Genomic DNA, 12,816 nt, shown 5'->3' on the forward strand with positions numbered 1-12,816 from the left:
AAACACACACAGCACAGGGAGAACTTGCAAATTCCATGCAGACAGCACCCAAGAGCAGAACCATACCCTGGGTCTCTGGCGCGGTGAGGGAGCAGCTCTACCAGCCGTGTAACGGCCGAGAGAAAAGTGTGAAGCAGTGAAAGTATTTTCAAGGTGAATTAAAAATGGACAAGATGTGATATGAATTATCTTTCCAATGCCATAATCGCCTTCATAACCCAGTGTTGTTTGTCTCATTACGTGGGATGTTTTTTTTGTGTTCCTATTGCAAATGCAAAAATGAAGCCCACTAGAGGTCAAACTAAAAATTTGGATACATGGCAATGGTCCATACATCCCAGTAGCAGAACATACAGGTGCACAACCTTTTATCCGAAATTCCAAATAACGAAAAGCTCCGAATAGCGGACATTTTTTCGGTCCTTGAAGAAAGGTCCTTGAAGACGTTCACCGAGGGCGGCCCGCAGAGGTGACAGCGGAACCTCCGGTCGGTCCTCGAAGAAAGGGAAACTAAATCCCCATTCATAAAAGAGAAGGTGAGTCTTGCGTGGGAACTTTTTAACTCAACGGGCAGGCAGCAGCAGATTGTCGCTCCCTTCAGTTTCACCCCACCTCCACCCCTCTGCTTCCCGGCCATGTGTGTGACCCCTTCCCTCCCCTCTCCAGCTCCCCGCCCATTGCACCGGCGCGGAGGCTTTGCACTGTCTTCACGTCGGCGATGCCAGCAGGTCAGTGCCAGTCACCGGAGACGTCAGGACCAACGGGACACCGACCCCCAAGCCCACTGCAAGCACGGAGATCCCAGAGACCCACAGCCAGGAGCAGCCCAGCCCCGTTCCAACTCCAGAGGAACACGCTCCCCGTAGGGACAGAAGCTGATGGTGTGCAAGGTACGTCTTGTTCTTGGGGTTGCGGATGAGGGGGCGCAGCTCGGGCTGTGACGTCTCCGGCCACTCCCCTGTACAGGAGCTGAGACTGGGAACTGTACCGCCCTTGCAGGAGAGTTAGGTTGTTTGCAGTTGCAGAGGGAGGGGGCAAGGGCGGTACAGTTCCCAGTCTCAGCTCCTGTCCAGGGGGGTGGCCGGAGACGTCAGGACCAACGGGACACCGACTGCAAGCACGGAGATCCCAGAGACTCACAGCCAGCAGCAACTCTAGCCCAGCCCCGCTCCAACTCCAGAGGAACCCGGGTTGCGTATGAGGGGGCGCAGCTCGGGCTGTGGGCGAACTGCCACTTGTCGCTGTAGCGGCCCATCGGGGAGCGGGTTCCTGTTGGTCCTGACGTCTCCGGCCACCCCCCTGGACAGGAGCTGAGAGACGTCAGGACCACCAGAAGCCGCTCCCCGATGGGCCGCTACGGCGACAAGTGGCAGTTCGCCCACAGCCCGAGCTGCGCCCCCTCATCGGGACACCGACCCCCAGGCCCACTGCAAGCACGGAAATCCCAGATCAGCAACCCCAGCCCAGCCCCGCTCCAACTCCAGAGGAACACGCAGAAGCTGATGGTGTGCAAGGTACGTCTTGTTCTTGGGGTGGCGCAGCTCGGGCTGTGGGCGAACTGCCACTTGTCGCCGTAGCGGCCCATCGGGGAGCGGATTCCTCTGGAGTTGGAGGGACAGGGAGACACAGCGGCTTTTGAGAATGGTGGTCAATCACTTCCAAAGTTCTGCTCACACAGTCAGTACACCTCTCCTACACTTGTCTCCCGCACTAAGATCATCTCGCAGAGAATGATCCCAGCCTAACCCTCCCTATTCTCTCCTATTCTGCAAGAAAAAACTACATTGAAGACTCAAACTCGCGATCGAGTAACTGCCGGGATCGAGGCGCAAACTCGCGACCTTGCGGATATGAGCCGAACACTATACCACTGAGCCAGCCGTTAAAATCTACGCTAAAAATCTTCCATTCCAAAAGCCGAAAAATTCCGAATTACGAAAAGTGTCTGGTCCCAAGGCATTCGGATAAAAGGTTGTGCACCTGTACCACGTTCTGACAAGAAAAGTCAAAGATTTGCATTTACAAAGGCCATTTGGTTTAGATTCTCAGAACCAATTATTTACTCTTCAAGGGGTTGGCTGATGGCTTAGGAATTTCACTCCACATTATTTTTCCTGCCTTCCTCCTTGACCAACAACCTGCTAGTTTATACAGGGCTCATTCTCAGCATTTCTGTGAATTCCAAAACCTAAGAAAAGTTCAAAAGCCTCACAGTCCAAATCTCCCAGATTTCCTTTCTTTTGACAATCTTTTGAGCTTTTTTTTGCACAACTCACACCCCAAGGAACTTCGGCAAGATTTTGCACTTTGTTTAGCTTTGCCATTAAGCAAAAACCTCATCTAAGTACCGGAGTTTTGCCACTAATAGTGATTATGGCAAAGAGAATTTTGTTTCTTGTCACCGTACTTTGTTCTCACAACCTCTTCCATTTTGCGTTAAATAATGACGTACCAAATTACTTGGCCCCTCCAAACGAACAGATAGAAGGGGGAAGGCAGTGATTAGAAAGAGTTTAGGTACATACTTATTTTGGTTTAGACTTTAGACTTAAAGAGATACAACGACGAAGTAGGGGGAGTGTACAACGCCCACCGAGTCCGCGCTGACCAGCGATCCCCGTATACGAGCACGATCCTACACACTAAGAACAATTTACAATTTTAACAAAGCCAATTAACCTACAAACCTGCACATCTTTGGTCTGTGGAAGGAAACCGGAGCATCACGCGGTAACAGGGAGAATGTACAAACTCCGTAGGGCAGCACCTGTAGTCAAGATCGAACCCGGATCTCTGGCGCTATAAGGCAGCAACTCTAGCATTGCGCCACTGTGCCACCCAGTTAAGTAGGCATATGAGTAAGGAACAATAAACATAAAATAAAATTGGTATGTGATAATTTTAAGTCACAGTACACCCAAACTTTGTAGGCAACTTTGGAATGAGGTGCCCAAGTCTCAGTGGAAGATTTTGACAAATACATCACAATAACAGTGCAAATTCTGATAAAATAGGCATATACTGTGGCTCTTACCAATTTCTATCGATCCATTTCAGGATTCTTCACAACTTGGTTTGGCAATTGCCCTGCCCAAGACCGCAAGAAATTACAGAGCATTGTAGATGCAGAACAATCCATCTCACAAAGTAGCCTCCTCTCTCCCTTCACCCATCAGGCAGAAGATACAGCTTGAAAGCACATAACACCAGATTCAAGAACAGCTTCTTCCCTCTCAAAAACAAAAGAAGATGCCCCGACCTCCCAATCTAATTCATTGTGACCCTAAACTATCTTTTAATCTGCACTTTCTTTATAGTTGTAACACCATATTCTGCAATATTTTTGCACTAACTGTATTTCTGTCTTGTTTGGATTGTACTCACGCATGGTATGATTTGCTTGAATAGCATGCAAAACATAGTTTTTCACTGTATCTGACTATACGTGACAATAATATACCTATACCAATACGCATAGTAAAGTTTTAGCCACATCTCAGAACAACATGGGGACAAGTGCGGGACCATTGTGTTTTGCTGGGCTGACTGTTGTGTTCTGCTGGATTGGCCTCTGCCTTGCAGAAAATCTTCCTGGTTTGATTCCATCCATCAGCCTGCCTCTAAACTCTTCCTCCCACACCTGTCTGCAGCACCAGAGCCAATTCTGCAGAACATCTGAGCATCTTTTCAGTTGTCCTTGGTATCCATTTTTTTAAAAACACAGTTACTTTTGAAATCATTTATGCTAGGCCTGTATTCTGTCTGACAGGGCAAAATAGCTGAATTTCAGTTTCACAACTCTGGAAGAAAATTAATACGTTTCACCACTACTACTCAATAGGTCATTTGGAATAAATTTCTATAATCCCACCTCCCGCCTACTCTGATCAAAAATTCCTGCTGGCAAAGCATCTTTGTTCCAGCTGTTCCACTAAATCAGTTTCAAATGGTGCCAAAAAGCTGTCTATTTGCAGCTGACTCAAAATACTTTAAAGATATCTGAAAAAATCTGTTCTTCATGTTTGACTCCTCAGCAGCAGCAGTAGCCTCCTGTTCAGGGCATCACAAAGAACAGCAGTTAAAAAAAAGTGTTGTTGCATGCTAATACTATCATGTTTCTGTTCTTTCGGATCTCTGTGCAATAGAAAGTTCAGAATATACGATTACACAAATAGGGACTGTCTAATTGACTATGCAGACAGACACTCACTGAACATCAAGGTATGAAAATCAGCACTCGGGTTTTGAGACTATACAGAAAATGTATGTAGATATTGAAAGCATCTTTGCGCTTGAGGAATACAAAAATCAGAGCCAAATGAACATGCAAAATAAATATGTAGGAAGGAACTGCAGATGCTGGTTTATACCAAAGAAAGATACATCATCATGTAAAAATTGGATTACAGGCCATTTTAAAACTATGCAATGTAATGTTATATTGATTTTCCAGAAGATAGACACAAAGTGCTGGAGTAACTCAGCAGGTCAGCCAGCATCTCTCGAGAAAAGGAATAGGTGACGTTTTGGGATATGCTGCCTGACCTGCTGAGCTATTCCAGCACTTTGTGTCTGTTTTCTGGAAAATAAATATAACATAACATTGCAAGTTTTAAAATGCCCTGTAATCTAATTTTTACATGATGATATATGTATTGTATTATTAAAAATTTAAAAATAATGATAGCTTGGGAACAGGGACTCAACTGCACTAAATTCCTTGGCACAGGTTTTCTTGTTATGCTGAATGGTCACTAATGCAGCGAAGGCAGCGATTCTAACATTCTTCCTTTCATCATACTCATTTGATGATCTGGATTTTTTTTTGCTTATATACAAAACGTATATTCAAAGGCATGGCTCAAATGCCAGTAAACAATGAAACTCTGGAATAAACAGCACAGCTGCTGAAATTCGCTGAGATTTTGAAAACACTTGGAAGTAGAAAGATTTATGTCTTTAGCATAATTTTGTAGTGCAGTCAGCGAAGATTATTATTAAAAAGTAAGTGTCATCATTTTATTGTGAGGATTATTCCACAACACAAAACTGATTACATTGGAACGGCCATCCTTGTGTAACAAATGGATTCCCTTCTTAATGACGTCCACAAGTTAGTTTTATCTGTAACTCGGAAAATGCACACAAATCATTCAATATGGTGACCATGCTTCCATATTATTCTAACAAATTATATTAAAAGCACAAAAGATTAATAAGAAACAACAATTAGTTGGGCAGAAAGTTCAATCATTCATGGGAACAAATGTATAAAGTTAATCAGACCTTTGAATGTAATAATATTATACGTGCTCACTTATAGCTGTCCATTGTACCACATTAACAACCTGAGAATCAATAAAATTAAAAGAATACCTACAGGATGATGGGTGTATGAGATAAATATTTCACAGGTGCATTATGGAATTCCTCCTGCAGATATTCATGAAGAACTTACCAAGGAGAAAAAAAGACCCAATTGCAAACTTATTCAAAATGAAGAATCCTCGACCATCCAGATGATCAGTAAGAGAAGCCAGGCACCCATGTACAGGGAGCAAGCCTCCACAGTTGCCTTTAAGGAGGCCCGATGTTCCAGGCCGTTCTCGCCGGATGATTGTACTCCGGCATCGGGAGAATCCTCTCGGCGGCATGGGAACCCTGGAACGGCCGCTTCCCTCACCGGAGACCGCGGCTTCCGAAGCCAACAAGGCCGCACCGGTTGGAGCTCCACCACTGGCGATCTCATCGAGAGATCCCAGGCTCCCGATGTTTAAGTTCAGCGCCGCCGCCCGCAGCTGGCCGCTCCAAAGACCCGCAGCTCCGCAATGTTTATCTCGGCGGTCTTCAGCTCACCGGAGCTCCAGCGCGGCGACCCGGGCAAGCGTTGTGCCGCCACCGAAGCCGAAGTTCTGGGCGGTCCCCGACAGGAAACACCGCTCCAGGCCCGCTGGTAGGCCGCGAGGACGGGTCGAAACTGCAACCCGGAGAAAAGCTGCCTTTCCGACCAGGTAGGGACATAGTTTCCCCCTTCCCCCCCCCCACCCCCCACATAAAAAAGTCTAGACCTCCAGAACAAAAACACTGAACTCTCTAATTTTAAGTAACCATCTCATACTCCCTTCCTCCAACCTGGCCGTTTTGCCATTCCACAGTTATCCACATTGTTTCTCTTGAGATCTCACCTTCCCTAGACAACAATGGACCTATCAGGTACCATTCTGCCTAAGGTCATTTGAGCGGTCCTGGTCTTTTCTCGCCTCCAGCTCTTCAACCCCCCCCCCCAACTTTCAGTCTGAAGAGTCCCGATGCAAAACGTCACCAATCTTTCTCCCCCAGAGATGCTACCTGACCCATTGAGTTACTCCATCACTCTGTGTCTATCTTCATGTTATAGGCCAAGAATTATAATCATCACAAGCAGTTCAGCATCTTAACACAAATCACTCCTCCTGATGCAATGTATCAATATAGCATTCAAGAAACTGAATCACTCAATATCAATCTGTATCCATTGAAACTTATTTCAAAACAATGAATGAACATGGTTCACTGCAAAAAAAACATGTGCGATGCACATAGCCCATTCACTCCCACTGGCATCAAGGTTTACAAATTGCTTGAAACCTGTTGAACTAGAATAATAAATCATTCCTTAATTTGCAGGAAAACATTTTGTTTTGGGAAACTGTAAATCGAGAATGATGGCTGAAATGCATTATGCAAATGTTACTGTGTATTCTTATTCATGGAGAATGGTGTTACAGTGAAAAATAGATCTGTAAATCAAAGACGAGCACCTCAAAAAAATCAATAGCATTATAGCAAAAATTAGTAAACCGAAAATTCAGCAAACATGGAATGCTTGACACCTCCTCGGGAGACATTGTCAGCACTAACGTTTCAAAGATAGTCTCAGCCCTTATTTAGTCTAATTTCCCTCAAGAAGTAGTTTCTCTTTTAACATATTTGAAAACATTTCCACGCCATTGCTTTAAAAACCACATGGAAATGATATCATTCTGATATAAACATTTACTATTTTGAAAGCTTCCTCTCCGCAGAAGATCAAGTAGCTGCAAGAACATTATAGGAAAAATGCCCCTGTCCCACTTAGGAAACCTGAACAGAAACCTCTGAAGACTTTGCGCCCCACCCAAGGTTTCCGTGCGGTTCCCGGAGGTTGCAGGTGGTTGCCGGAGGTTACAGGTAGTGGAAGCAGGTAGGGAGACTGACAAAATCCTCCGGGAACCTCCGGGAACCGCACGGAAACCTTGGGTGGGGCGCAAAGTCGCCAGAGATTTCCGTTCAGGTTTCCTAAGTGGGACAGGGGCATAATAGGCAGCATCTCTTGAGATTAAAGGGGTGGCTCTAATCCCACTCATCTTCATAAATAGTAAGATTAAACGAGAACTTACCAGTTTGAAGTTTGATCTATATTTTATGAGGAGTTACGATGAGGGATTACGTGAAAAACCCCGCCACGACGCATGCATGTCATTCTTCAAAGCAGCGGTGTGAAATCACAGATAACTGTAATGACTAAACATAGTAAGATTAGAGAAGAGATACCAGTTAAGTATATGATCAAGGGTGGGAGCGGAGGGCACGTAATCCCTCATCGTAACTCCTCATAAAATATAGATCAAACTTCAAACTGGTAAGTTCTCGTTTAATCTTACTATTTTACTTCGGAGTCACGTGAGTGACTACGTGAAGATTTTAAAGCTCTGTGATTTCATACCGTGGAAACGAGTCCATGCATCACGTCTGCCTTGATGGCTGTAGGAGGAATTGTGTTAACATAATTTGGACATGAATTCGACATTGAAATCATAAAATTTATTAACACAAATTTATAACCCCTTTTTATGGGTTTAAATTAATTTACAGAACTTAAAATTGTTTCTGCAAACGTTCCAGGTTTCATTACTGGTTTATTGTAAAATAATTGGAATGTTTTTCCCCCCCCAGACCATCCTGCTGCCTTGAGGATTTGGTCCATTGGTACATCCAACTGTATCGCTGCCGATGTAGCTGCAGCCCTGGTGGAATGAGATTTTAAAATATTAGTATCCACCCCAGCCTGTGTTAGCACCTGTTTCAGCCATCTTGAGATGGTCTGGACCGTCACTCTTTTGTGTGGTTGCTAGTGGCTGACCAAAAAGTGCCTTCTCATTGCCTCTTAGGATTTTCGTTTTCTCCATGTATAACGACAGATGTCTTACTATACACAGACGGTCATCTGTTGTGTATGACCTAAATTGTATATTGAGGCCTGCTGATCCCTGTCTGTTCTGCTTACTAACTCATAGATATGAAACGTAATATTTTCTGTTGAGGAAGTCATGTTGTCCAGTCTTAGTTTATGCAGTGACTGTACCCTCTGTGCCGTGACCAATGCCATTAGCATGACTGTTTTTAATGTCAGTCTGTGTAGGGACAGAGCTGTTGCTGGAGACCAATTCCTGAGCATCTTCAGGATAATACTTACATCCCATATTTGGGAGTACCTGGTTTTTGGGGGATTAGTATTAAAATTCCCCTCATAAGTTTTGTTACCAGTGGGTGAGTCCCCACAGAGTAACGCTCTGTCCCCTGCCATAGGTAAGTCGATAGGGCACTTCTGGCGCAGTTGATGGCACTGTGACTGAGCCCCTCATCATAGTGGAGGCCTGCCAGATATTCCAGACCAGACGGGAGTTCATGTCTCTGTAGGTGATGTTGTTTTTATGGCAGTGCATCGCCCACTTCCTGATATAGACCAGATACTGTTTTTTGGTTGACTGTCTTTGGGTCGCCGAGATCATGTTCACTGTTCAGTCCGTCAGTCCCAGTTGTAGTAGAGGTGTTTTTAAAACTCTACAATTAATAAGTTCAAATGTTTATGGCATGGGTGGCTATCCCTTGTTACGGGATGTAGCAATAAATATGGTCTATGTGGGATGGTGATACATGGTTCTAATACCATGTTTAATACCAATGGGAACCATGGTTGAGTAGGCCAATCGGGTACTACCAATACCAGACGCAGAGTCTTGTTGTATTTTCCTTAATACCCGACTGATGAGGCAGGAAGGAGGGAATGCGTAAATAAACAATTTCCCCCCCAATGCAGCGAAAATGCACCTGTCGCCGCTGCCCCAGGGTCTGGTTCCGATGAAACATAATTTGATAACTGGTGGTTAAGTCTGGATGCGAATAGATCGATATCTGGTGTTCCATATTTTGCTGTAATATCAGCAAATACTTTTTTATTCAACATCCATTCGGTGTTTTCATTAATTTTGCGTGACCTGGTGTCTGCCACTAAATTTAGTCTTCCTGGTAGGTAAGTGGCTGATATCCAAATATCTCTCTGGATACACCATTGCCAAATTGTATTAGCCAGATTGTCACATGATGCCGATTTGTTTCCACCCATGTGGTTAATGTATGCTACCACGGTGGTATTGTCTATCTGTAGTCTAACATGCTGGTGATATGATCCAGTACAATATGACTTTAGGTCATGGAATGCACCCAACATTTCCAGGTAGTTTATGCCCAGTGTGAGTAATAATGATGCCTCCTGAGCAGTCCATCTACCTCCACAGCTGGTGATGGTATTGGTGGCTCCCACCCAAGTGCACTGGCATCAGTTTGTAGTACCATGGAAGGGTTACTGACAATGATTGGATTGGAACAAAGCCAGATGTTATCTATCCACCATTTTATTCCATTTTAACTTGATTGGTAGTTTCATAGGTCTGTCAAAGTGACCTGCATTAATTTAGAGTGCTTGTATTTTTGCTCTCTGTAAGTTTTGGTAATGTAGAGGTCTAAATTGTGTGGCTGGAAAGGCAGCCACCATTTGCCAATTGCTTTTGCTACCAATCTGATGGATGGTTTGCTGATGTCATTGAGGTTATGCAAGCCTCTATTAAATCTCTAGCCTTACCCTTAGGCAGAGTCACCGACATGTGAACTGAGTCAATGGTGAAACCCCCAAATAGCCCATAGTAGTGGAAGGCGTTAGTTTAGATTTAACTGGATGGATAATAAATCCCAGTTTTTCAAATAACTGTTTTGTGGCTGTTACAGTTTGTTTGGCCAATTCCAAAGTTTTGCCCACAATGAGTATGTCATCTAAATATGCCATGACCATGTGTTTACGTTTCCGTAGAAACGCTAGGGCTGGTTTCAAAATGTTTGTGAACAGCCTGGGGCTGATGACCCATTTGGCAGTGTTTATACTGCCAGAGTTGCCCATCCAGTTGAATTTTAAGTAACATCTGTGTTCACCTCGTATAGGCACTGAATAGTAAGCATCTTTTAAATCGATGCTGGCCATGAAGTAACCTTTGGAAATTAATTGTTTAGCAGTAACAAAGGTATCCATTTTGTCAGATCTATGGTGATGCGACAACCACCATCTTTTTTGTTTTTGATAAATATATTGGACACGAATTCTAATGATTCGTGTTGAGTTTTCTCAATTACACCTTTTATGTAAAGCCGCTCCAGTTCAGCTAGCGCTTTTGATTTTTCTTTATCAGAAGGCACGAACATTCGGTTCGGTATATGTTGAACTGGAGGGCTGTACTTGTGTATAAACTCTATTGTATATCCCTGGATACTGCTTAAGATGTAAGTATCGGTTGTTAACATGGTCCATGCATTCAGAAAAGAGTGTAGTCTCCCCCCAACCTCCATGCTCCCTGTATTTTGTAGGGAACCAGACCCACCTACCTCCATAGTTACCAGTGGCAGGTTTACTTCTTTTTGTAGGTTCTTCGCTGCTGTTGTTGCGCTGGTGTCTGGATTTTCGGTTTGGTTGGCGTTGGAGGTCCCCGCATCTTCCAAGAAGGCCGGCCTGGGCCATGGCCTAAAAGACTCAGGTTTTGAATACCGGGCCTTCGAGCTTTCACCAATTCTGCTGGTGGGTGCGTAGGGGTGCTGTCTTTGGCTGTAGTGTTCGTTGGAGTCCATTTTATTAGTCCAGTAGGTTCTCTTGTTCCTGCACCCCTTGCACACTTGTCTTTCCTTCTGCGGGCCCCTCTTCCAGGTCAGCCCAGAACTGACCCGCAGTGCTCCCCTCTGATGAGGTAGAAGCACTGTGCAGCCCTTCAAGAGGTACTGCTGTGGGTTTATCATAGGGCCCACAGTGACCCGACTCCATCTCCCAGAGTCTGTCACATTGGAGCAAATGCTCCACACACCGCTCCATCCGGCTCCAGCGCTCTCGGTCGCTGGCCGCCCGCGGTTGTTCAAAGTCGGACTCCTCTGAGTCCACGACCTTGTTTGTTTTTGTGTCTAGCCTTTCCGCCCGGCTGCGTGGACCTGGCCGGTGCGGAGGCGACATCGCGCACAGCTGATCCCACTATCGGTGATCTGAGTGCCGCTGGCTGCTGCTGGTTGCCCGCTGCTCCGCGGTCCTCCCTCACCAGCTTTGTCCTTACTGTCGTGGAGTGGATCTGGACGGTGCGGAGGCGACATCGGGCACAGCTGATCCCATCTAGCCCACCAGCTTTGTCGCAGCCTGTTGGTTTCTCCACCTGTAATTAGCATGGTAAAAACACAAAAAAGACAGCAGCTCTTACCTGCAGGTCCAGGTTAAAATTGTCGCTACGGGGGAACGTCGTTCCACCCCGTCTCCTGCCGTTTTCGACTTGTCCAAAAAGTCGACGGCCCCATTTGAATAGTCTCCCGCCCGGCCGTGGTGTTCTGGTCGGCGCGGGACCAAAAGTCGGCACAGCTGATCCCTTACGGGGCTTGTGCCTTCAGCTGCTGCTGGTCCTCCCCAGCCAGCTTTACTCGCAGCACTTGTGGACACTATTTTGTCCAGCTTCCCCCCCTGTGTAAAAACAGCGCGGGGACAAAAACTACCGCAGAGTAAATCACTTACCTGCAAGTCGCGGTTTCAAACTTACCGCTGCGGGGGAACGCTCCACCCCGCCTGTCGTTTCGCAAGCGTGAAGCGATATGACACGCATGCGTCGTGGCGGGGTTCTTCACGTAGTCACTCACGTGACTCCGAAGTAAAATTCAAAAGTCATTGGAGCAGAATTAGGGCATCGAGTCTACTCCACCATTTAATTGTGGCTGATCTATCTAGTTCGCAACCCGTTCTCTTACCTTCTCCCCGTAACCTATGACACCCTTAATAAAGCCAATGAAATATAAATTATTGAAAATTTTTCATTATGAATTCAAAGTGACCAAACTATCAAGAAACTAAACAGAAGGATGTTCTAATAAACAGAGGAGTCATTGACTTTTGAAAGGAAAATTCAGTTTCCTGTCACGATCCAGTGAGTTCATAGACATTAACAGAGAAGTGTGTCAAACACAGCTTTGGCTCCTTCTACAGTTAAGGAGCCCAACTACATTCTGGTTTTTATGTTGCAAACACGAGTCAGAAAGTTGGATTCGAACGATAACAAACCCAGCCGCATTTGTCATTACTACTATGAAACTAGCTATAACTTCTGGATTCCGCACATGCAGCAGTAAATATGGAAATACAGAAGTTGCTATCAGTGCTATCTTTCTCCCCCATAAGATGCATTTTGCTGTCTTTGAAGATGAAATAACCAAGATTTGATGGTGACATTTTTAAGCACTCTATCATTGGTATAGAATTCACATTGTTTTACTGGGTGTTACAATCTTTATCTGATATGTTGTGCCTTAATGTGAATGCCTTTAGCCTCGGACAGCTAAGTCTACATTTGAAGGTCGATTCTTTCAATCCCAGATTTCGAAAATTAGAAACTAAGGACAGTTTTGTTTTAAACTAAAAAATATTTCAAATTCCACCTTAATTCATATTAG

At 45.0% G+C, this 12,816-nt stretch overlaps 1 protein-coding gene across 1 annotated transcript in view; it reads right to left on the reverse strand.

Annotated features, from left to right (window-relative positions):
- The window catches only part of LOC116976851 (cytochrome c oxidase assembly protein COX16 homolog, mitochondrial), a 79,524-nt gene that overhangs the window by 41,734 nt on the left and 24,974 nt on the right, over nt 1–12,816 (reverse strand). The window lies entirely within an intron of this gene.

Source organism: Amblyraja radiata, chromosome 9 (genome assembly GCF_010909765.2).
Source record: "Amblyraja radiata isolate CabotCenter1 chromosome 9, sAmbRad1.1.pri, whole genome shotgun sequence".
Classification (NCBI taxonomy): Eukaryota; Metazoa; Chordata; class Chondrichthyes; order Rajiformes; family Rajidae; genus Amblyraja; species Amblyraja radiata.